This window comes from Calypte anna, chromosome 21 (assembly GCF_003957555.1).
Source record: "Calypte anna isolate BGI_N300 chromosome 21, bCalAnn1_v1.p, whole genome shotgun sequence".
Classification (NCBI taxonomy): domain Eukaryota; kingdom Metazoa; phylum Chordata; class Aves; order Apodiformes; family Trochilidae; genus Calypte; species Calypte anna.
Genome location: NC_044266.1, coordinates 2601865 through 2627026, shown reverse-complemented (window position 1 = coordinate 2627026; position 25162 = coordinate 2601865). Strand labels below are relative to the sequence as shown.

General features: G+C 48.4%; 1 protein-coding gene across 2 annotated transcripts in view; it reads right to left on the bottom strand.

Moving 5' to 3' along the window:
* CASZ1 (castor zinc finger 1) overlaps positions 1–24444 on the bottom strand; it is a 195363-nt gene extending 170919 nt beyond the window's left edge. For both annotated transcript variants that reach the window (XM_030463456.1, XM_030463457.1), the window contains exon 1: positions 24274–24444. The gene's annotated coding sequence lies outside the window, so the exon portion shown is untranslated. The remainder of the gene's footprint in view (positions 1–24273) is intronic.
* Positions 24445–25162: the final 718 nt, after the last annotated feature.

Genomic DNA, 25162 nt, shown 5'->3' with positions numbered 1-25162 from the left:
CAGGTCTTGTACTGATACAGCTCCCTGCCTCCCAGAAACTCAGGGAAAAGCACACAGGGATGCAACCCAGCTGCTGCAGTCACTACTAACTTGCCCCAGGTTTGAACTGGTGACCCTTCCTAATACCATCCAGTCCCTCCACCTCCCCAGGGAGCAATCAGCACATTTTATTAACCCAGCCAATTTTAGAAGTGCACACGCAGTATTCTGGTTACCTGCTACAATCCTGCACTGCATGCTCAGTGCATCCAGATGCTGGTGCTGAGCTGGGGGCAGCTCTGTCAGAGCCTCATTATGCTGTTGGCCCAACATCAGGAGGGTCAGGGGGCTGGACAAGCTCTGCCTTTCTGAGAGCACAGAGCAAACCCAGCGTCTACAGACAGCACTTGCAGCAGGAATATTCTAATGTAAAGCCTCAGAGATCCCCACAACCAAATCCATTTTTTAAGATGACATGTTTCCACCTATTGGTCCCCGGGGTGAACTAATTGCTTTTGCTAGTTTGAAAAGCCAGGGTTATTTCACTGAAAAAAAAAATGAGGGAGTGCATAGGAACTCGGAGACTTCCTTAGACTTGGGACATGAAATCATCACGGCTGCAGCTGGATTTGCTGCCCAAACAGTCAAACCTCCAGCTTTAATGCCTGTCATACCACAGGGGAATTCCTCACTTCATAGTGAAGGTGGGGAAACAAGGAGTTAAAGTAACCTGACCAAACTCAAATTGCAATTTAGTCAGAGCTGGGAGAAGATAAAATTTCTGTCTGTGCTCTAACCACTAGGTTATCCCCTTCTTTGCTAAATAAACTTCTCAGGCTAAGGAGAGACTTCAATTTCCACTTACAGACTGGTGGGTTTGGGTTTGAGGTTTTGTTAATTGCCCTTCTTTTTTTTAATATTATTTATTTTTGTGAAGATGACATCCTACAAGATGGAAGCTGCTCAGCAGGGGATCAATCCAGGACTGTGCTTAGGTTACTATCTGGTTCAGATAAAGACTCAGAAGAAAGATGGCCAACAAGAACATTTTCCTGCATCCTGAAACAGCAATCAGTCTGGGTTTACCAATCCTGCAAAGAGACCCTCACGAGTTCAGATGCACTGTAGAAAAATCTGCCCAGAGTCCAGTTCTGGACCCACCTGCTGTGGTGTGGGGGCTGGAGAGTCATTTACTGTCCAGAACAAACTATTTATCAACAACACAAATGTCCAAACTCTATGGAATAACATCTGGAAAATTCCCAAGTAAAAATCAAATTAGAGGGACAAACTTTTCAGGGATGATTAACCAGAGGAAAAAAAAAATGGTGTGTTTTTTCCAGAAACCTGTACCTACCTGCAGCAGGAAGCAACCATAGCTTCTGGGTGCAGAAGCACACCCTGGGACATACTCATCACATAGTTCTTGTGAAAACCAGTCCTCACTGTTGAGCAGAAACCCAATAGGAAGAGAGAAATCCCTATTTTTTTCCTAGGGAAAAGCAGCTCAGCCCCACCATTTGCTGGGGAAGTTTTAGACAGGATTCCTTCTCCCAGCTCTGAGTGAATTGCTTTTTCCTTTGATGGAGCTCAGCTCTCTTTCAAAGGAACCACCTCTGAAGGTGACTATTGCTAATTTTTTTTATTATCATCATTTTATGGCCATGTTAACCTTAATTCACAAATGCTCTACTGAATTTCCTTACATTTTGGGAGGTTTTGTGCTTGATTAGCAGTATTTCAAAGCCAGGGTTTTTTAAAAACCTGTATTCTCCCATAGAAACTTGTCCTGGTTTAATGCAGATCTGCCCCTCATTTTTATGTGGATTTTTGTATAAATTTGTTGCTCATTAATTTGAACTGAGCCAAAATAATTGTTTCCACGCAGGCTATCAGTTTAACTACCACATCTCAAGTTAAACACCTATAAATGTTTTATACATAAAAGGCTGTAGATTATATAATACAAACACAGCTACTTTCTCCCTTCTTTTCAGCACTTCTGCTCCAGATTCCCTTTGGGAATCGATGTGTTGGACACTGGGAAAAAACTCAGTTTCATGTGTGCACTCCCAGGTCTCTTTGCTGCCACGTTTACAACGCAGACAAAGTTTGGAAAACTTGCTCACCTCCATTTCACCACTTAATGGCTGTTTCCCTTTCAAGCTTTTTATTTAGAAAGATCTTTGGTTTCCCAAAGCCCAAGCTTTCTGGAGGAAACCTTCTGCCCTCAACTCATCATCTCCAGGCACAGGAAAGCTGCTTAAGATGTTACCTGCTTGTTGCACACACGCACCTCTGCACAGAGATTCTTTAATCTTCACCCACCCAAGATTAAGGCAACGCCAATTATGAAATCGATACCAATCCAGACAGCAACATCTATTACAGGTTCAATGTTTTCCTTATTTTTTTTTTTCTTTTAACTATTCAAGCAGCATGGGTTTAATGTGATTGTTGGTGTTTATGCCACACGAATTCTCTGCTGTTTGATGCTGGGAGGACTTATGCAAATGTTTTATTTCCCTTCCAGAAAGCCTCCCTTTGACACCTCCTGTGAGTAAAGACAATATTTGAGTGTTTGCAAGATGAGGATCCATTTATATTTAAGACTCCATTACTGATCAGGAGGCAAAGAGTGTCCTTAAGGTGGATATAAATTATAGTTAGGCCAATTTTAAGGCCCTCAGTCTCTGTCCTAGTGATGTAGCAGAAAGCTTTCAAATAAAGGAGATTCTTCTCTCACAGCAGTTTCTGGTCTTTTCTTACATTAATCAAAACCTACCCTATATATATATATATATATATATACATAAATATATGTTTTCTCTATGTACACATCTGAATGCCTCTCTGAGGTTTAACACTCCCGCACCTAAGATCCAAACATAACAAATAAAAAATCATTTTGCAAGCAAGGACAACAGGCATTTCCAGAAGTTACATCACAGAACAAGTCATGCAATTAAACTTTAATGAAAAAATAAAAACAAAAACACCAAGCGGGCCCTAGTGCTTGCTCTTTCAAACAATCTAACCTAAAAAAGCAGGACATTAAAATGGAAGAACCTCTGACTAAAAGCTGTGCCGTAAACAATTTTTTTCCTAATGAATTCCACCTCTTTACTCCACTGAATCAGCAGAGCCGGATGGAATTTCTCTCCTCTCTTCCTTGGCTCTGTAAAAAAGGATGTACTGCTGATAAAACTAGTAACCCATGAAGATCACTTCCCCGAGGTGAGATGCCTCCTGCCAGCATCTCTGCTCCCAGGGGGTTACGGTCCAAGACCCTCCCTCCTCCCTGCCACGCAGTGCCTCCCTCTCCAGGCTGCCCACTCCAGCCCAGAGGGAGCTTTGGTGTTGTAAGGCATTGCAGGCAGCAATAAGATGTCTTAAGGCAACCAGAAATGTTTCTTCATGTGCATATTCCCAAAAAAACAAAGCACCGACCCGGTTCTTCCAAATTTCTAAGAACCTGCAGCTCTGGAAGTCTTTAACACCTCCCCAAAAGAGGTGCCAGAACCTTGACGTCCTTCTCTCCTCTTTCCATCTCACCCTCACCTTAGTTTTTTTACCACCTGCAAATGGTGTCCCTTAAAAATCAACCTTTTTCCTTTTTTTTTTTTTCACATTTTCTGAGATCCTATCATTTGCTGAAGGGAACTGTGGTTAACGTGAGGACAAGAGGATAGAAAGGGGTCATAGGAAAGGCAAAAAGGAAGCAGAAGGAGCACAGCTGGACCATGAAAACCACCACAGCCCTGAACTGGAAGAGACAAAACCCCCGACACAGAAACCCTGAAGCAATTCCACTGCCTCCACTTCATTCATGGCTGCAGAAAGAGGACTAAAAAGTGAGGAGAGGGCAATTCCAGCTCGTACAAGAGGGACAACTTCAGCCTTCTTGTCATTTTTTCCCTGCTGTTTGGATTTTTGTAATAAAAGCAAATCTGAAGTCAAGCTATACCTTACACTGTTTGATGCAGTTGCTTTCTCATCATTTATTTTTCCCACTCAATCTCTTTGGGACACTGACATAACCAGTTTGCTTCAGGCTTTGTTTTTCTAGAACTAACCCTTAAACAACCATATCTGGACTACAGGTACTGCAGAGGGAGCCTGAAAGAAATTTTAACTCAGTAAAATGCACAATACTAAAAAAAAAATTGGTAAAGTGTCTTGGTCATATTTTTATCTTTAAGAATTTTTTCCCTGATGTGTAACAAAGAAAAGTTTGGTCTAATCAGTAGCAATATTCCTTCCCCTACCTGCTAAAAGGGACTTCTGTTTTTAACTAAGGTTGAGTTTCCTTAATATATTTAAATGATTTTTAATGAAACCTGCATTTGGATAACATTTTTTTTTACAGTACCTTTTTTTTATATACTGTACTGTCTTAGAAAATCACTAATCTGTCTATAAGAATATTATGTTATAGTTACAAAGCACCTTTTGTCTCCAAGTGTTTCATGATAAGGTAAGGTGTGTGCCATGGAAATGTGGGCAGCCAGCTCTGACCAGGCAGGAGGACAGGGGGAGGTGGAATAAACAGCTTAGAATAAACACCAGTGTATGCAAGAACTCAGATTTTTTGTTTCCAAAAGTGTTCCAAGGAAACACTGCAAGAGAACTGAAGTGTAGCTTTTAAGACAAATGGGAAGGACAAACCAAAGAAGACCCAAGATGCCAGTCCTCAGAGGAAGGGGAATCCCAGCCTGACCACAGCTCCAGTCCATCCCTTAGCACAAGGCATGAGGACAGGCACAGCAAACTCCTAAGAACCTGGTTTTTAAAGTGGTTTTGATTCAGAGACTGGAACCCAGTGAAATCACAAACCCTGCAGAGATTTGCCACTATCCAGAGCCTGGAAGAGCAGTGTCCTTTTCCTGTGCTTCTTCCCAGACCATGCAAGATCCTCTTGCCTCTCTCACCCCCCTGAACATATTGGGGTTTCTCTTTTACCAGACTGTTTCCCCCAGCTCCAAACTTGCCCCATATGGAAAAGGGGCACTGAATTTGGTGAGGATGTAGCAGACTGCCAAACCACTGAGCAGTGCCCTCCTGGAGCTGAAATGAAGCCCTAGCTCCAGCACAGCATCTCACCCACTTAGCATGAACACAGAAGAAGAGATCTCATCAAACAGGGGCTGGGCTATGAAATCTGGGATTAGACATCTGGAAAACCATCTGAGAAAGCAGGCTTGGGAAGGCAGTGGGGGATTGAATACCTTATCCTCCCTGTCTGGTAAACACTTGCAGCCATCTCAATGCACTCACCACGCATCCTCCCAACCTAAGGTTTGTGACAGGCGTGCAGAGACACAACCTGGTGATGGCAGGGAGGGAGGCACTGGGGGAGCAGGACAAATGAAACAAGGCAGACAAAGACCAGAAGGCAGGTGACAGCTACAGCAGTGCCAGACAGCAGAAGCAACACACTGGAATCAACAAAGTCTCTGGAAGTGCTGGAGGAAGCCAGGTTCCACCTTGAAGAGGAGAGCAGACCTGGGAGCCCCAAAGGTGGGGTGCAGGTGTGTGTCCTGGGAAGGACTGGCTGGAAGTTGTAGCAAGCAGAACACCCTTTTGGAGCCCAAACACAGGTTTCAGACGCTAAGGTAGCTCTCTGGTTTAGAAAGCATTTCCTGCTGGCAGTGTGGAGCTTTCCAGTTTCCTTGAGGATGAACAGTGATGAGTCCAAAACACTTGTCTGATAAGGAAACAGAAAAAGAGAGCAAGCTTGTGGGCCTGGGGGTTCCCACGACTGCCTTAGCAGAGCAGTTCATCCTGCCTGGAGCCAGGAAGACTTGCACAGAGAGATCAAACCTGCCCTGCAAAGTCCCAAATCCAAGTCATGCAAATTCCAGCCTTCCTCCAAGCACTGATACCAACACAGGGACTCTGACTTCATCAGATGGATGAAGGAAATGGAAAAAGGAGGGGGGCCCTTACTGCCTACACATCCACACACCCCACCTCAGGCAATAGAGGGGGTGTGAATAATGGAGCAGGTTCAGCAGCCAACAACGTTCAGGGTCGAGTTAGTAATCCTCTTTTTCCATTTCCGTTTGCTATTTGATGTAATTATACTTTTTGATTGAAATCCACCCGGAGTGTAACCCCTCTGCTTAATGCACTGCTTAAATCCTTGGGTACACAACCACGCTGCTCCCCAGACTCGCCTGGAATAGGAAACCATTTCAATGCCAAAAAAATAACCTCTTTGCTTTCTTTGGGAACGCCCTCAGTCTTGGCTCAGCCTCTGCTACACCCACCAAAGGAGAAGGGCAGGAGTTTGAGAGGGCTGCCTGATAGCACCCATGGTGGCTCTGTGCTACAAGTTGAACTATCAAGGGGATTTAAAAACTTTGGAAGGGTTTCTTTAAGACCCAGACCCTAGGAGAGGTGGCCCAGTGGGAAGAACACAGGACCTGGAGCCCAGCCTCATTTTCCCAATGGATTTGCTGCTATCTGAACCATAAATAGTAACAAGCTGAAGCTCCATCCTGCCTTTGCGTGGGGTAAACACTGGGTTCTGTCCTGAAAGGCCTCTTGAGGATAAAACAAATAGATGATATTCATAACCCAAAGGAGAGCTGGGAGATCTACCTCTCTGCAAAATCAGATCACCAGAGCTGGTTTTTCCTCTCCAGCTCTCTCTGTACCACTTGGCCAAGAATGCAGGGCAAGAGCCAGACCAGCAGACACCAAAGGAGTACCTCAGCAATTATCCTCCAGAGCAGGAGCAGCCACAGCAGTGCCTGGGCTGGCACCAGCACCACCAATACCTCTGGACAGAACTGCCTAGGAATAAATCATGTTTCAGGTGCCCATTAGTCCACCAGGTATCAAGAGGAAAAGGGTTTCACACCCAAACCAGCACCTCAGTCACTGGAGAAAAACCTGATGTGGGCTGGGGAGATATGTATGACAGCCATGCTCCAAAAAGCCACCATTCCTATGGGGTGGAGCAAGATCATCTCATGGCAATGAACAAAGGTACAATTTCACTCCAGAGTTAGAAAAAGAAAGTTAATTCTCCTATACAGGAGAAACTCAGCATGGTTGCCTTCATGCTAGTATTGCTTGAAGGCAGAGGCATGAGGAACATGCCAGGTGAATAAGATCAGAAAACAGAAACTCAAAACCTCCCCATCAGGAGAATGGGACCTCTGGGATTTGAAAAAAGTGATGTTACAACTCCTGCTCCCCACCTCCACTTGCATGAGGAGAATGAAGCCCTCAAAGTTACCCTGTGAGGTTTTCAGACCTGTTGCAGAAACTCAGAGAAGTCCCAAGAAAGCTGAGGAGCTTTGGATGCTTCCACACCCTGAGACACCTGCCTGCAGGAGGCACATGGCCAAGGCAGTGCAGGACCTTTGGAACCAAACACAGCCCTCTGGACTCATTCTGTGTGCCTTGGCCTTTACAGCATCACTGAAATCAAGGCCAAGCAGTGAGGAAACCCTGAGATCAGAAAAGCACTGTTACACACAACTTCACCAGGTGAAAGGGACCAGATCTGCCAATCCCTTTCCATTTCATGCCAAAGAGGAGTCCTGAGTGAAAGAGGAGGTCACTGAACCAGGCTCCTGGGCTGGAGGTTTCCTGACTCAGCTGTGAATCAGAGGTTGGCTGGTCCTGGCTCCTGGGCTATGGAGACAGCAAAGCAGGAGACACACAGAAATACAGGCAGCATGGGAAGCAGGGATGCCCTGGGCCAGAAAGCAAAACCTGCCCAAGGCTTCCACACTTCTAGGAACTCTCTGTCCTTGCCAGCATCTGTTCATCAGCTGAGCCCCAACTCCTCGTGCCTCCTTCAGCAGCAGGAACCACAGAGCCAGCACAGGGCACAAGGCACAAGGCACAGTGGCCCTGGCACAGCTGCTGCCCTGTCCTGCCCCTTCCTGCCACTCCAAGAGCTGAAGAGCTCAGGAGCAGAACCCTGCTCTGCAAACAGCTCTCCCAGCTCTGCTCCAGCCCTTCCTCACCGTGGGTCCAGGCAAGCAGGCAGTTTTTTCCCCTCTCCTCATCAGATATCTCTATCTCTCTGAAATATTCAGATGATTTGGTTTTGTTCTTTTCTCCCCCACATCAAATCCTCCCCCTGCTTGTGGAAGCAGTGGATTTCACCCAGGCACAGGAGGCTAATTTACACCCTTCAGGGTTTAAAATAGCAGTGGCGTAAATGAAAAGTCCAATTTCTTCAAATTTGCATTGTAAAACCATCCTTCAACTTCCTTGAAATAAATTTTACTATTTTATTAGTGCAAACAAAATGGTAATAAAACACTAATACAGCGCCTTGTATCCAGGGGAAGAGCTAAAATTAACATAGACCGAGCAGTGTTTGCTATTACATTCAATTACCTTTTTACTTGAGATTTACATTCTCATCCCCCTTAATCTCCATAGTGGTGGCTTTGAAATCCTTCCCCACAGTCCCTGCTGCCTTTGGAAGGAGGGCAGGAAAGCCACTCACTCCCCACCACCTCTCCTGCTGCCAGCACCCCCTGGAGCCCTCCAGATCCCGGGCAGCTTTCCCCAGAGCATCTCCAGAGCCTCAGTGCCTTCACCTCCTTCTCTTAGTCTCACTCAGATCCTAATTTCCAAACTCCAGAAACACAGACTAGCAGCAGAAACACAGCCTGTGCTGTGCAGTTGTCTTCCATCTGCTCCTGGAAACTGTTCCCTAATTCTCAGCTACAAGTTGTGGAGCAGGAAAGTTTTATTATCTCCACTCTACAGAGACAAAAACGAAGGCAAAGCTTGAGAACCAAAGTCTGAATGTGGTGGATCCCAGTGTAAATCTGGACTAGAGTATTTGGCAGTGGAATTATTTCAGCCTTCTCCTGGGACTCACTGAATTCACACCTTGCTCTGGACTTACTGAGCTGGGATCATGTCCTGCAGCCCAGGGCTCCCAGCTCCACAGGCTCAGCAGGACACTCAGGGAAAGAGCAGCTCTGATGAACCTCAGACATTCAGAACCTTTCAGAACCTGCACTGAAAAGCAAGGATGCTTTGGATGCAAATCCCAGTAAATGCAGTATGGGGAATCCACTTCCCCAGCACCAGGGGAAAAGTTTTAGCTAGCAGCATCTTGGGATGCTTTCTCCTAACACCCAAGGCATGGCAGTGGGTTTGGTCACTACCAGAAAGAGGGTGATCCCTGGGCAACCCACCACAGGCAAGTGCTGCCTTGGTCCAGCTCCTGTAGTGACTTGGATTCTCTGCTCCTCTCTTCCTTCTCATGTACCGAATGTTGGACACTTGTGGGGAGATAACAGAGATAAGAATTAAGTTCTGTGCTACATCTTTCTAGCCTGGCCAAGACAAGACTCAAGAGCCTTTCCTCCCAGCTTGCTCACTGCTCAGCTGCTCCAACATCACTGCAACACTGGACAGAGCCAGTAGCTAAGGAGAAATAAAGGACAATCTGAGAAGATACCAATCCTAGGGAAGAGCATCTCCGGTGAAAAACTGGTCATTCCAAGCCCAGCTCAGCTGTATGGAATGTCCAAGACATGGACTGCATGGAAGTGCCTGACAGAGTTGTCACCACCAGTTTAGATGGGAAAGCTCTTCTAACAGCTCGAGCCAAGCTCCTGGCAGCACAGGGACACTACATGGCCCTGACTGTACCTGGAGGAAGCACCAGGAACTGGCTGGAACAGCCCTGCTGAAACCCAACCCCATCACAACTCATTCTGTCCCATACAGCACTCCAATCCCCAGTGCCCCGTGGGCAGCTATCCCCTAGTTCCCAATTCTCCTTTGAAAGAAGAATGCTGCAGGTGATCCAGCAAGAGGTTTTGAGCCAACAAGAACCTGCAGGTCAATGAGTTCTTCTATGACAGGGAGGTCTACATCCTAGCACTTGGTGGTACTCACAAGTCCACTAAGCAGAATTCCCAACAAATGCCTTCAAAATCCTCTTCCTTTTCCCACCAACAAAACCTTCTGGTTTCCTCATTTTAATCCAAGACTTTCATGCCTATCCCCTAAACATCTCATCTGTTTCTCCTCCTGAATAGCTCTGGTCCTTCATCCTTTCCCTGGAGCCATCTTGATCTTCACAGCTAGAGGGGAAGGATCAGACAAAGAACCAAACTGCAGGATACCCCTGGAATAAACGGTGAGAACCTTTCCATCCAAAGAATAAATGTGTCCCCAGGAAACCTTCCACCTGTCCACCTTCTAGAAGGCAGCACACAAAGGCCTTAAAGCAAACAAAATTATCACAAGACACCTGAGCAAAACAAAAAAACCCAAACAATAAAGAGTAGGAAGAAGAAACCTGCCCAGTAGCATGGGGCTGAGGTTGGTTTCAGCCGGTCTGCTGCCCCTTTTTTCTGTGCTTTTTTCCCTACTCCCCTGAACAAAAGGAAGTTTGTTGTCAGGCTCAAACACTTCCTGGGCCTTGTCCGAGTTCCACCTTGTTTTCTTTTTCGCTTTTCCCCACCCTGTACAAATAAAGTAAAAACCAACTGGCACCACCTGCGATGAAAGAACAACTAAATGCAGAATTTTACCTTTTCTTTCTTTTCTCCCTTCCCCTTTTTCCCTTTTCCTTGGCCAGAAGTTTTGGGCAAAGGACAAAAGGCATTGTTGGGTAAGCATAATTCCAGTGGCTGAGTCATGCTAAGACACTACAGAGCTGGCTGCTGAGGGGGGAAAGGAAGCCAAACTGCTGCTTTGCTAAATGCAGTGAAAATGCCAGCAGCACCACTGCAAGCCCTGCCAGCCCCGAAGTAGCAGAAGAACCTGACAGTAAGAAAAGATGCAAAGAAACCAAATAAAATCCTGATCTTCACTTAAGAAACCTCAGAGGAGGGACTCTCACACAGAAGAGGTCGGATGGACTCCTCCCTGAAGACCATAAAGGTTGTGCAGCCATAATAAAGAGTTAGGAACCTCACAATGAGGGAAGGCTAAGATCCCTTCTTCAGTTCTCCATCCAGGCCTCCTTTTTTTTTATTTCATGACACAACTCAGCCTCCCAGCTGACTACAAGTCCTATCAGCAGCCTCGCTGCCCCCCAAACACAAGCTCTTAGGGGCAGGGAGCTCTCATTGCTCTTGCAGCCCCCAAGCACAACCAAATGGGCAGGGGGCTCCCAGGCACTGCCAGGCTGCAGAAAACACCAACCCAAGGCTGGCTGCAAATTAAACAGTGCCCCAAGCAGGCACTTGCTCAGAGCATGTTGAAAAGCACACTGTAGAGCCTGCAACTCAATGGTGCATTTGGGAGAGCTGGAGCACTGCCTGTTTGTTTATTTTATGATGCACTTTGGTCTCTCTCAGTTGTGCTGTTATCCTACACCTGCTCACTCCCCTTTCTCCAGGCTGATAACAGACAGCACCTTGAGTGGAGCAGGGACCTGGCCTGGCTCTTCTTGGTTTTAATCAGACACATGTGCTTGGTTCCAGATTATCAATACCCAGGGTCAGGGAAGAGACAGAAAATTTTCCCTCAAAAGGCAGAAGCAGTTGAGCAGGATGATGTGGAACAAGGTTCTCAAGTGGAGCTAAAGAGGACAAACATCTTCACTGATCAACCCTCCCAAGGGCAAATCCCATTCTCCCCAAGTGGGATCCATCTCCTTCTGGGACCTGCACTCACAGGGGGTGGGTGTTACACCCCTGCCATGGTTCTCTCCTGCAGACATAGGCCTGGCCCCTTTCAGCAGTCCTGGCATCTTTTCATGGCAGACCCCATGACACACGGAGGCGGCTGAGAACAAGGGCTCATGCTTTTCCAGGAACGGGGAATCCAGATTTTCTGGTTTATACATTTTCCCATCTGGATTTGTTTTGCTGTTCATAGGGTAGATCACCAGAGATAAGGAAAGAAAAGTAAAATATCAGAGCAGTGGCAGCCCCAACGGGCTCGGATGAATTTCTTGCATGTCACAATCTCCTGTTTGGGCAGAAATTTGAATGCATTTTCCAGCAGCAACACAGATAAACTGGCATCTCCCCCAGGGCTTGTTTCAGTTCTGCTGCTGCCTTAGGGTTCTGTAACGTAGGAACTGAGGAGCTTGGACATGCCCGCTCTCAAGACTCTTTCCATAAGGACATGGTAACTTCTCTGCCACTTGCATGGCAAAATTTAAAATGGGCTGAGACTTCTTAGGGTGAAACCCATTAGAAGAGCCTATAGACGAGCAGGTTATTACTTGAAAGAGCTGCAATGAAAGCCCGTGTTGGGAAAATCCTGCACATACACCCAAACAGCAAAGGAAGGAATGAGTAGGTTGTCTCCACGTAACAGAACCAGTAGCTTCACCTTTCCTCTCTGGCACAGGAGCTGCTGGAGCCTGTTCTCTAGGGAATAACCCCCCAGGATTGTAGCTTGATGGTCTGGGAACAGATCTCCCAAGCCCCACCAAGCTGTCCCTCTGCTCTCAGGTAAGACCAGGCCCTACAAGATCTGCTGGAGCCACTTTTCCCACTTCTCCAGCCTAGACACAAGGCTCTGAACTGCCCTCCTGTGCTGCTGGTTGCCCAGGTACAGAAAAACACCTGCAGACTAGAGGAGATATTGGCTTGGACCCCAAAGATTCCAGCAGGCAAGAGCGGCCTGAGGAGTGGAGCCAAGGGGAAGGGGCTGTGACAATGTGTTTGTCCTCCCCTAAGCCAGGCTGCTGAATTTACACAGCAAGGACAAGGTGGTAGAGACAGCTCGGTGCTGTCAGCTGGGAGCCTCTGCACACTAAGCTCCTGGTTAAATGTTTTCATCAAAACCAGAGCGAGAAAGTGCAGAGCAAACACCACCAATTAGAGGCTGGGATGAAGCGTTCCTGCCAGCAGAGCTGGTGAGAGGGGCATGAGTCACTTTAACCCTTTGGGAGCCAGAACCAGCACAACTCCACAAGGGAGAGGAGGAAGACGGGTGAGGAAACCTCCCACAAACCTTTCATTTGCATCCACTCATTTTCATTTATTTGTAGGCAGTTGAATTCAGGAGGGAGCACTCACCGTGTTTGGAGTCGTATTATTCCCACAACCTCTGCCCTTTCCATGCTCAGATCTGGAGGAGCCTGAACCAGGCAACCCCCTGCTCCAGTGAGGATGATTACAGACTGGTTTGGAGAGCCAGACAGCAGCCCAGGGAAGAGCCTGCCAGGTGCATTCTGAGGAGGTCCAGGGCTGGCCATCCCTCAGGCCAGCTCTCCCTTCTAAGTCCCTTTCAGCCAGCAGAAAGCAACACATCAGTTTGCTGAAGGCTGAGGTGTCAAGAAAGAAGCATGGCAGGACTCCATGCTTCATTCCAAGAAAAAAGGATTTGTCTCAGAGGAAATGCTTTGCCATCAAAAACACGAGGAAATGTAGCCAGCTGTGAGAGGAGAGCTGGGATCAGGATCAGGCAGGTAGATCCCTCTTCCCTTAGACTGCCTCTGCTCTGTTAGCTGTCCAATTTCTGAGCATGTAAGAGGTGATCAACATTTAACCAACTACTTGGGCTAAATTCCTTTTCACTGCAAACACCACACTCCTAGTTGTGGCAGGGTTCAGTGCTGACAAGCCTGGAGTTCAGCTTTCTAGGAGTATCACAGGTTGCAACATTCCAGGTGTTCAGAGGGATCAGTCTCTTCTGCAGAAACAAACCCTGAAGTCAGAACTCTGCTTTTGCCCTCAGTCACCCAAGTGAACACCCACTGGCTCCACCTCAGCACTGAGCAGACACTGAGCAGGAAAGGGCCTCAGACTGCCCATGGACCAAACCCTGCCCACCTCCTCCATCCACCCAAGGCAGGGCAGCTAAAAGCTGGGGAAGGATAAATGAACACAGCATCTTCTCTTGGTGAGAAGCCTTTCACTTGAGGGCACAGCAGGGCTCTGTGTGGTGTGGTCCAGGATCTGGCACTGCCCAGTTCCACACATCCAAGCTGGGGTCCCCAGAAGCTGTGAATTTCAAGCATACCATGGCTACTGGAGCAGAGGGTTTCAGATCCTGCTGAGCCAGCTTGTGGCTGTATTCAAAATTGAGTAAATTTACAGCTGTAAGCTGGGAGTTTATACAACCCGTAACTTGTTAGGGATGGCTGACCAAGCCAGAACCATTGCTCCCCAGCCAGCAGGGCTCTTACTGGTCAGACCTTTGAGCTCCTGGTGGATTTCATTATATTTCTTTCTCTTTTTCTTTTGCATGGATAGGGGACAAAGGAAAGGAAACACCTATTTTTTTCCTCATCAATGACAAACTGAAATTAAATCTCAGGTTCAATCCCCCATGGACTCCTCAGCACATCAGCTGGGGACTGTGACACACTCAGTGACCATCTTCTTGAATTAGGCTGCTGTGGTTTTCTCACTTGTGCAGAGTGAAGAGCTCCACACAAGAGCTCCACAGGATTCAACATATTATCACCAGACTCAGTGAGGCTGCTCCCATGCTGGCCCCTTTTGCATGGACACTTCCCTCCCCATTCATACCAGACCCTGCAGACAACAGTGCTCCAGCCTGGGCTGCAAGAAAATACTGTCTGAGCGTGGTGCAGCAAACACAGAGCCTTGCAAAGACCTTCCTGACATCTCCTGTTCAAGGATAAACAGCTGGAGTCACCTGAACCTGGAGTCACAAAGAGCAACACAAGAAGTCTGCCAAGGAAGGGGCAGGCAGCAGGACTCCAGGAGCCCTCTGATGGGGACAAAATCAGCATCACTCACTGTCTACCCAGCCCGAGGAGAACACAGGGCTTGCCTGCACCTAACAGCTTTAACCCAAAAATCCTCTCTTTTTGTTACAGCACAGGCCCAGTTCTGGTCTGAAAGGCATTTCCATCAGGAAGCCCAAACATCAAGGGCTAGGGGGGTTCTCCTGGGACTCTTCTGTGTGCCCACAGGACAGTGACACCAGCTCCCATGAGCACAGCGATGAGAGGGACACATCCCTACCTCAGGCATTACACAGGTGCAGGGACCCTTTGCATTGCCCTGGGAGGATCCTGGTTTTCTAGGACATGGCTGAGGAGCATTAACAGGTCTCCTCTTTACCCTCCCCTCCATCCTGAATACGTAAGAGCCCAGAACATCAATAGTTTACAGGAGTTAAAGAGCCAGCTGAGGCCTTAGGGACTCACTCAGGCAGGATAAAATGCTCTTTAGCATCCAGCCACCATGTAAGAAAATTAAGTAAATGGGGACCTTTGGTGAAGTCTTGAAGAGGAAACTGAAAAAGGGGAAATTTCCTCTCTCTCTCTGCTCTGTGAGCAGGGATCACACCGCCTGCTGCCGCTCCCACAGTTTAAAATACTTAAGTCCTCCAAGGTGCAGCTTAATTTTCTTTTTTAAAAAAGAAAAGTGTCAGTCTAATTAGATAAATCCTCCAAGCACGTGGCCCGGAGTTCGTCATGGAAATTAACCTCCTTGAAAGATCACAGTGACTGAAATAAGAAACTGTGTGTTTTGGCATAGTGCAGTGAAATGGGAGATGCAGGCTGCATTTCATACACCTTCCCTTTCATAAACCTGCCGTGGTTCATATCTGCCCTCCTGGCCCTCAGCTCAGCACCAAGACTTTATCTCCCAGTGCCTGTTTGCAAATCGCTGCTGAGAGGTTACAATAACCCCTGGGAGAGATTTTGCTGGCTCACCAGTGTGAAAGGACACTGCTCCCCTGGTATAAAGCTGGGCCAGCCCGAGGCACTGGTGGAGGGAGGGGCTGGTCACCAGCAGCCCTACAGAAGGGATGTTCTGCAGACACAGCCACCGTGGGGAGGCAGCCAGGCTGGGAGCTGTTTGCCAGCCCCGGAGCTGTTTTGTCAGCCTCATCAGCCAACATGCAGACAAGCATGATTCTGTGCAGCCCTCATTCCCACTGCCATGGGGATGGGCTGAGCGGGGCAGGAGGGGGATCTGTGGAAGCCACAGGCTGCAATCACATAGCTCAGTTTGCATTTCTGCCACCTACCTTCATGGCCTGTATTTTAGAAGGTTTTCCCTAGCCACGCTGGGAGAGGTGTGGGGCTGGGAGTCACACTCTTAGGAATAAAAAGCCATGGTCCCTTTGCTACTGGAAGAAGCAGCAAAACCAGGAAAGAAAAGAACTGCCTTACAAGAGAGAGTCAACTGCCATCCCTACCTTCAAGTCAAAGCTGGGACCAGATCTAGACTATTTCATACTTTCCAGAAACATTGGTCAGACAATTTTCCTCCCAGGCCACTGGACAAACTTGTGCTGGGGTGACACTCTCAACACCTGTTCCCTACAGGCCCCTCCTGAGTGACACTACACACCACATTTTAGTGTATGGCTGAAATAAGACTCCTTTTGCACTTCCAGATAGTTCTGCCCCATCAAAGGGGTGTAAGGATTCTCCTTCTCAGCTTTCCAGTTCACACTGTTCTTTGAAAGGATAGTATCCAAAATTAGGAGAGGTCCCTGAAAAAATTGCTACAGAGTTCATCTACCTCCTTCTTCCCCAGGTCTGATGGATACTGGTATTCACCTCTGTGCTGGGACCTGGCATGGGGAAGGATCAGGACCAGCCTCAGAGACCAACCCGTAAGTGACTGCTTCTATTGTTACTGAAACACCAAGCCCTATGGCTCAGAATTTGGGAGCAACCTATTTTGTTTCAAAACAGAATCACTGGTGGCAAGAACAAAGCCAGGATCCCTTCTGGAGAGAAAACTACCCCAGAATGCCATGGCAGGCAAAGAGCCAAAGGCCCCAACCAAGCTGCAAACACAGCCCCGTGTCCTCCAGCACTCATTACACACGGGGCCTCTGCAGCTGGACGGCTCTGGAGCTGGCCCTGGGAGCACAGACTCTTGTACCTCCAGGTCCTATTCCAGAGCAGCTCAATCATGCATGAAAGGTATTAGCTGACACCTCATCAACAGCCACGGGACAAAGCGAGCGTGAGAGGTTGCAGGCAGATCCCTCCGTGTGAGAGCCCAAAGCCTCCTTGTTCCAACCCCTCCACTGTCTCAGGAGAGTTCAAAAAGAGGCACAAAAACTGCACTCATTTTCTGCTGCTCCCTCCAGCTCAGGGCTCAGGCATGCTGGAAGGACACTACCAGAGAAACCAGGATGAACTCAGCCCTAATACAGTTTCTTAGCGGTTCTCTGCCAAGTACAGGCAAGCCCCACAGTTCCATTACTAATAACTTAATACCTAACAATATTACCAGTGTAACACTTCACCTTGAAGCCAAGCACCTGGCCCCAGAAATATCAGCATTTAGCAAGACTTCCACCTCGTTGTATTTGGCTTCTGCCAACTGACCCAAACTCAGCACCCAGAGCTCCTTCCCACCTGCTCCAAGGCGTATGGAAGCATTAGAAAAAAGGTAAACCTCCTCCTTCAGCCAGAAGCTATGGGCTGAACCAGACAGACAACATGGGACTACAGGAGGGGAAAAAAATAAGTCAAGTGCTATTCCACCCTGCTCAATAGGCTTTGGATGCATTAGGCAAATTCCCAACTACAGGAGTCCCTTCTGCCTGCAGCTGGACTTGAGATAAGAGACCAGAAAGAGGGACCAGTGGGCATCACTGGAGGCTTCAGCATCTTCCATTATACAGCAGCACAGTTAAGAAGGGCTCTGCCAACCTTGAAATGTTTTTTTCCAAAAGGAACACACCCTTTAAAATGGATATGGTGAAATCTGCCTGGAGAGGGAAGAACCCAGCAAGGCAGGCAAGTTCCTGACTCCTTATCATCAGAGCAAGCAGCCCAGCCCCTTAATTCACTTTATCAGCGTCTTTTTTTCTTACTGCTACACAGGCTCAAATCCTCCAGGGCGATTGCAGAGCCACCGCCGAGGAGGTAACGCGGTATCTGAATCCACCACGGATTCCAAGACGTCTCCACGTTTTGTTGCCAGCCTGAAGTTGGAAGAAAGGAGCCCAGCAGCAGCAGCAGCAGCAGCGAGCGGAGCCTCCGGCAGCGCCGAGCCCGAGCCACCTAGTGTCCGTGTGGGGAGAGGAACCGGGCAGAGGAGTTGGGACAGCAGCAAGAGGGAAAGGAAAGGAGCTCAGAGCGGGGTGAGGAGGGAAGTGAGGGCTCCAGCCGAGGTGAGGAGGCAGGAGCCAAAACGGAGGCACGGGAAAAACTCCCGGCCCGACAGTCTCTCTGGGCAGCCAGAGAGACCCTTCAGCCCCCTCAGGTGGGAGAGGACAGCAGGCTTGTCCTCAAACCCGAAGTTTTGGCACAGAACATCACCCTCAGAGGCCAACCTGCCAGCCCCAAGGTCCGGCTGCCTTGCTTACCATCTCTGGGATGCAAACTTGGAGACAACTTTCCCTGGCACGGGCCTGTGAAACAAAACCCGAGCTGCCCAGAGCCACGAAGCCCACCAACCCATGCCCACTCCCTGGATGACCACTTCCAGCCACATCTCCTCTCCTGCCCCCGCAGCAGCTCCCTCCTCCTCCTCGCTCTCTTTCTCTGTGTCCTCGAGACTCCTCTCACCTTGAGGAGTGTTAGGATTACCCAGCATTTACACTCAATGCTCCTCTTTATTCCTTAAGACTTATTAAGAATGATAATGAGCTCCAAAGCAGTGACACGTCTCTCTCTCTCCCCCTCTGTCGCGCTCTCTCTCTCTCTCTCTCTACGTGCCTTTTCCGTCAAAGGCACACAGGACAAATCCGACCAAAAAAAAAAAAAAAAAAAAAAAAGCCAGACAATATGGATCAAGGACACATGAGGATTTATATTCTACAAATCCAGCCTTTTTTGTTTTTATTATTTCTACTCAAATTCCACCCCTTCCTCTTCTTACTCATCTTCTCCCCCCTCTACCCCAACCCTCTTGGACTTTGAATGAGAAAGACGAAGAAGAAGAAGAAGAGGAGAAGAGGAGAAGAAAGCTGCTTGCCTGGAAAACCTCGTTAATGTGGAGCTCTTAAACGGTTGATTAATTTTAGCAAAATTTACGATGCACTCCTGCTTTTCTTTGAAGCTGCAGTCTTACATACCAAAAGCAAGTTAACTTCATGATCCCTCATGCAAGCCCACTGCCCCTAATTCTTGGATGCCCTATTTAGGTACAGGAATATCCAGGAGAGGCATTCCGTAGGAGAGGATGGAAGCAATTGCCCTGCTGGGTGCTCCGAGGGGCTCGATTCAAACCCCTTTGGCACAGCCTGATAATCACAACCTGAAAACTCCCAACTTCTGGCTATTTAACTTCCCAGAAAGAAAATAAAAAATAATAATAAAAAATCACTGGTCAGTCCTTCAAACCCAAAAGGAAGCAGGGAAACATAAACACAAATTCCAAGAGGAGTCTCTCCAAGTTACATCTGCTCATGCCACAGAAACACCAGGTTCTCCCAAAGCCACCTTTAAACCCGCTGTGTTTCACCAGAGGGAGAAACTGAACCTAAGGAAACGTAACCCACAGCTCTGTAGAGATCCTGAACTGCACCTCGGTCTGTCAGTCACCCCCCCAGCTCCTGACTGCCCACTATTTGCTTTTATTCTTTGTCTCCCTCTGCTAGACTCTATTTCTCTGATATAGACATCAGGAGGTTAAGGGCTCAATTATCAAGTCTGTTGAATCCTGGGCTTCACGTTACTTAAGGGGTTCTCTGTTGCTCTTTGGAAACTACAGTGCAGAAAAAAATCTCTTTCCTTCTTATTTTTTTTTCCCTAACTTGCAGTCTCTATTTCCAGCACACCCCGACGCCTGAACCCACAAATCTATTTGGGGTAAACGGAGAGAAACTGTGAATTGCCTTGGGAGACAGAAAGATGAATAAAAATAACCCTCAGAGTGCCTGGGCAGCCTGAACCTGAAGCCTTCACGATCTTGAAACCCCAAAGTAACATCCACATGGAATTTACAAAATATGATTCGAGTGGTTCTAATTAGCCCCAGTCTGTGGAAAAATTGGAAGGAAGCGGCTCTTTGATTAATGTTACAAACCAGAAAGGAAACAGATTTTCAAACTTAAAGTAGCAGCGTTGTGGAATACAGAATCATTACCAGCATGCATTTATGATACCTGCTTCAATCAGATGGCTTGGGGTTTTGTTTTTAGGGTTTTTTCCTTTTTACTTCAAGAAAAAAAATGAAGACAGGATGCAAGTAAAAGCTCTTGTTTATGGAAGTGTGCGGCGCTTTTATCTCCCAAGGAATTTATATAGCTGGACTGTGTATAAATCCTTCTGAAAATGAAATTAGCAAAACCAAAACAGGGGTGAAGGTGCTTGGGGGGTGGGGGGAGAGAAAATCAGTAAATCATAGCGGGTAACCAGCCCCTGACTTGGACAGATAGCAAATTCAGCTTTAATAGGAACAAACAGAGTTGGAAAGGCAAAGGATAAGATTTAGAAGATTCATACCTGCAGTAAACTCCTTGCAAAAATGGGGGGCTATTTTTAATATGCTTTTGAAAGTCACTGTGCAAGTTTGCTTGGGCTTGAAAAGAAAAAGGAAATAAGTTTTTTTTTTTCCAGCTAGCTTGATTGTTTTGGGTGGAGCTCAAGCGTGTGTGTATATATGCTGTATATAAAAATGAATTACTAATTCTTTCCTGGAAACTGTTTGAATTGCAATCTGTAAGATACAAAAACACACCTTTATTTTAACACTGATTTTAATACAGATAGAAGGAGGGGGGGGACGGGACACAGACAGCAAGGGAAACATTTTTTTCCCAGTACACAGCAAAAACCCTTAAGGAAGAATAATACCTCCCCACACAGATCCACACATGCACACACTTTGCTCAGCTGTACAACCACCAACTGATCTCCAGCTTTCAGTGGCTTTTCCCTCTACCAAGGCTTCGCTCTGAAACTGCAAGAATGACAACGTCATGTGTGTGGAAAGCTGACACTTGGAGTTTTTAAAAAGAAATGAGGAAAAATAAGCTGTTGACTTCTTGGTTAAAGTATTTTCTTGTTCTAACTCATGTTCTTATGTCACTGGGCTAAAAAAAAAAAAAAAAGGAAAAAAAAAAAAGAGAGAGGGAGAGAGAGATATGACTTTCCTTGAATGATCTGTTTAACCTAAGCCAGAGGAAAAAAAAAGAAGTCATTAATTACTTATGTGAGCTATTGCTTCTGAAAGACAATAAACCTGCCTGGTCGCCATGGATATGACATATTTGCTCTGAAAACAACACAATAATTAGCAAAGGGGAAAGATACAAGGAGAATATGCAAACTCCTGAGTTTAAAGCCATAGTGTTTCCTTTTTCCCCCCCTCCTCTTTTTACTTGTCAGAGTCAATTCTGTTTGCAATTCAAATCAAACAAATAAACAGAATATTTCCAAAATATTTTAAATGATCCACTGCCTTCTGAATCACACCCAGAAAAAAAAAAAAAAGGGAAAAATTAATAAGGCAAAAAGATAAAGTCTAGTATGGACAGATCATAATCCACCTGGGTGTTTTCCATCCACATGTGTGTACACATATGTGAAATATAAATGCACATACACACAAACCTCTAGGAGTTGCAAAGGTTACACGTACTGTTTCCTCTAGGATTATCCTTTTATTTTTAAGATGAGTATAGAAAGATACTGAGAGGAAAAAACGTCTGGCTTTAGGGAGTGGGAACATTTGGAATAGTCACTAAGAGAAAGTACAAGGGTTTTTTTACTGTATTAAACATGTACTGGGAGCATTTTCTTTGCAAAGCTTTTAACTTTTCTGTAGAAGATGAGCAAAAACCCCACAATTGCAGTGCACTGTGCAGCAGGCTGATCAACACACCAGCTTCCCAGGAGTTCTCAAATTTTAAGCATTAAAAAAAAATAATTCTCTTTTCTCACCTCTATTACTTTATAAAAAGTGATATTACACTGAATCCCATGCAATAACGCCATGGACAAGTTAAGAAATGATGAAAACTGAGCTATATGCAGAGAGACTTTCTTAAAATAATTTATAAATGTTGCAGGGAAAATGTTTTGTGTTTTTTTTTTAGATTTCTCTCTCATTAAGATGAGACAAAGACTATTAAAACCTTCTCTAATGCGGTATCTTTCTGGATTCTGACCTTCCACATTTAGAAACCAAGTAATAAAAACACCCTAACAAGCACTTTATCTTTAGAGATATTTGACTTTGAACTTATTTTAACATTTAAAAGACTTGGGAGGTATAAAAATAACAATATAGTTGCCACAAGTTTCTGTTGTTGTTGTTGTTTTCACTGCTGAAAAAAAAAAATCTTTAGAATAAAATAAGCAGATTAAGGAAACATCCCCCTAATTTAACTGGCTCTTTTTCTATTTTTTTTTAAACAATAGTTTTTAGCTGGACTCTTTGATCTTGAAAGGGTTCTGCTATCTTGTGTGATGAGGGGGGAAAAATGATCTGTTTTAAATGATGATGCAAAAAAAGGATCAAAGCCCTGACTTTCTGTTAGCCATAATAAGCTCTGTCTTGCACAAAGCTTCAACTTCAGGCTTTAATATATAAAATATACAGGAGCCCAATAAAAGCAGTGAAAAGGTACAAAGTCTGAAAACAAAAGGGGACGCTGCTCCTTTAAACGTTTTAGTGCATATGGAGTTTGATTTCTGAAAGAGATCAGTTTAACATCTCCATAGAAACCAGCAACAGATTATCATCAACAGAATAAATAACTAGTCTAATAAATTAAACAGGAGGCATAAGATCTGGAAACTTGATTACTGAAGTTCAACAATATTCCCCCATAAACTCTTCCAAACCACCTTTAGGGTAGCTAACAAGGTGGCAGCGACACTATAAATAAAGGGTGGGTGGGAAACAGGCAGGACTTGTGAAAATGAGAAGTCCAAAACCTTCGCAAGAAATTATTCTACGCTAAGAGTCAGCAAATCAATAGAGGAAATAAATTCATCAATGAAGTTTGGGAAGAGACAGCTACTCTTCCAGGGAGCCGGCTGCGAGGACCCGCTGTGCAGTGCGGCGCGGACAGGAGGGGGCACACAGAAGGTGGACGAGCAGCTCCTGAAAAGTTTCACCTTTCCAGCCCCAAAGGGCAGGAGGGCTCGGGGTCGATCGATCAACCCCGCCGTGATTCACAGCACCCTCCAGCCGCAACCCACCCCTCAAACTTTGCCGGAGAAGTTGCCCGCCGCGCCAGCCCCCACGCCCGCCCGAGCCTCTTGACAGTTCTCTGGCCATCCCCGGCCGCCGCCGAGCCCCGCTCCTCCTCCGCGACCCCCGCTGCCCCCCGGGACCGGCGCTCCGCGGCCGGTAGCACTCGGGGTCCCGGCCCGGGACCGCTCCTCGCCTCCTCCGTCCGCGCCCCGTGTCTCCCAATCCCCCCCCCCCGGCCCCCCGTCGGCCCAGCTCTGAGTGACGGCTCGGACACCTGTTCCCCGTCCCCAGAGCCTCCGGCGCGGGCAGCGGCTCCCCCGGGAGCCCCGGGCCGCTGCCCCCCCGCCCGCCGCCGCCCCGGACGGCCGCCCCCCGCCCGCCGCTGCCCCGCCGCGCCCCGGGGGGAAAGGGGGAAAGGGGGCGAGAAGGGGAAGGAGGCGGAGGGGGGGAAACTTCCTGGCTCCGGATGGCAAATCAGCTGCGCATTCTGCAAATGCCACCGGGTAAAAATAACCTGCTGCTTCGCCAGGGGGGCCGGGCACCGGCTGCCCCGAGCCGCGCTCCCAGCCGCCGCGGTCCCTGCCCGCCCCGTCCCCGCCGGGGGGCTGCGGCCGTCCCGCTGCGGCCGTCGGGCGAAACGCTGCCGGCCCCGGCCCGGCCACTTTGCAGAAAGTTCCCCGGCACGGCTCGCCCCGCCGGCACCCGGCCCTGCCCGCCGAGCGCTCCCGCCGCCGCTCACCCAACTTTGCTGCCACCAATTCCCCCGTAGCCCCCCCCAACCCCGGTGCCTGTGCCCGGCCGCCGGGACCCCCGGGCGGTGCGGCGAGGCTGCGGTTACCTGCGCCCGGCGCGGAGCGGGAACACGTGTTCCCCCGTCCTCTGCCCGGGCTCCTGCCAAAGTCCTGGAGATTGACGGGCGCCGCCGCGGCCCCGGCTCCTCCGCCGAGCGCGCCCGGCGCTGCCGCCCGCCGCCGCGGTATCCCCCGCCGCCACCCGCGGAGCCGAGCGGCCGCCGCCGGCCGGTGCGCCCCGCGGAGGCTGGCCGGTGCCCGGGAAGGCTGGGTGCTGCCCCGCGGAGGCTGGGCGCTGCCCGGGGAGGCTGGGTGCTGCCCCGCGGAGGTTGGGCGCTGCCCCGCGGGAGCCGGGCGCGGAGCGCGGCGCGGTGCCCACCTGCCGGGCAGCACCGCCGGCCGCCCGCCCGCGCAGAGCCACGACCCCAGCGGCACCGAGCCCGGGACTGCCGGCGGCGGGGCCGTGAGCGGGGCCGGGCGGGAGCGGACGGGCTTACCTGCACTTGGGGCTGCTTTGGGTGACTTTCCAAGTCAAGGGAAATGTGTGTGTGTTTGGGATGGAGGCTGCAGCGCGCATGCGCCATCAAACTTGCCCTGATCCCGGATTTTTCCTCCTCGCGCTCCCCTTTGCTTTGATTATTGAATTTTCCTATTTCTAACAGGAGGGCGGGCGGCGAGAAAAACCCGGCCTGGAGCCGCCGCCTGCCCCGGCCCGCGGCGGGAGGGGAAGGGGGGAGCGGCGGGGAGGGAGCGGGCACGGAGCGGACTCGGTCTCCAGGCGGGCAGGGCAGGCGGGCAAGGGAGGGGCGGCCGCAAAATCCGGACCGGATCGCCCTCCCCTGGCAAGGGAAAAGGAGAAAAAGTGTCCCCGTTTCCCAGCCCGCGCAGGCACCTGGCCATCTCCTGCCCTGTCCCCGCACCAGGCCCTTCCTCTCTCCCACCCGGCACTGGATGTTGTATAAAATTTTCTGGTTTGCAGCCTGGTGACCTCTGCTCACCTTAGTTACACTCCGTGCAGATCACAACCAACCAGGCTGCGTTTCTTTCTTTATTCCCCAGCTGGATTTTCCTAGGCATTATGTTCAGTTTCTGTTTTACAAACTTCTAAACTTCAGTACTTTTCTTTTGCTCAGTCTGGATTTCACTCAAGTTGAGAGCTAACCACTCTCTTGCTGCACCTACAAATGTACCAGTTCTGTCTGATGGGCTGCACACAGGACTTGCTTTCCTGGCATTTATGGACAGGACTAATTTTGTAGGGCTGAATCCTGCAGAAAATGTCACAGAACAGACTTGTGAGCCACAGCCAGTGTCGTGGCTGGGCTGGTTTTGGGGGATGTCTTTGCAGGCTGAGAGCGAAGGGCTCCCTACAATTCCCCGTGCCTG